Here is an 873-nt window from a genome sequence, read left to right as displayed (position 1 = left end):
CTATGGGTCAGAACCGACTCGACGGCACTTCACAACAACAACAACAACAACAACAACAAGGAGTGACGGGAGTCCAAACTGCAGATCTTGTGACTAGCAGTCCAGTGTCTATCCTACAGCATCACACCAGGACTCCACTACTGAGACACGAAGACACAAATCCATTGCTGTCAAGTCAGTTCTGACTAATGATGACCCTAAGCCACAAAGATCAATATCCTTGCCTTGTGTAATTCATCTGTGTATGTGTGTATGTGTGTGTGTACTGATGTGGGAGGAGATGAAAATAAATAATAAATATTGAATAAGTGAATGATGTATTAATAGTATTGTTGTTGTTGTGAAGTGCCATGGAGTCAGTTCTGACTCATATGAACCCTGTATAGGGTTTCCAAGGAGCAGTTGCTGAGTTTGAACCACCAACTTTGCAGTTTAAACCGACCTTGGGGTCCAGTGCTTATCCTACAGCACCACATCAGGACTTCATTATACTTAGTATATTAGCATACAATATATGCTAAATATAACACTATACTATTGATGTGGTCTTGGTGTGGCATTGTAGGATAAGCACTGGACAGCTAACCACAAGGTCAGCAGTTCGAATACATCAGCCATTCCTTAGAAATCCTGTACAAGGTGATTGTGAATTGGAAACTACTCGATTACACTTAACAACAAACAATATGTATGTGCAGTACTACTATACTACATATACTAAATATAATACTACACTAGCACTAATATACTACTAATACTACTAGTAATTTGCTTATTAAATATTCATTGCTAGGGGTTTCGGAAAAAGATGGCGGATCGGGTGGAAGTGTAGTGACGAGCTCTGCCGAGAACAACACAGAATACAGGACCAAG

The sequence above is a fragment of the Chrysochloris asiatica genome, unplaced genomic scaffold, assembly GCF_000296735.1.
Source record: "Chrysochloris asiatica unplaced genomic scaffold, ChrAsi1.0 scaffold00064, whole genome shotgun sequence".
NCBI classification, from domain to species: Eukaryota; Metazoa; Chordata; class Mammalia; order Afrosoricida; family Chrysochloridae; genus Chrysochloris; species Chrysochloris asiatica.
Note: the sequence above shows the minus strand (reverse complement) of the source record.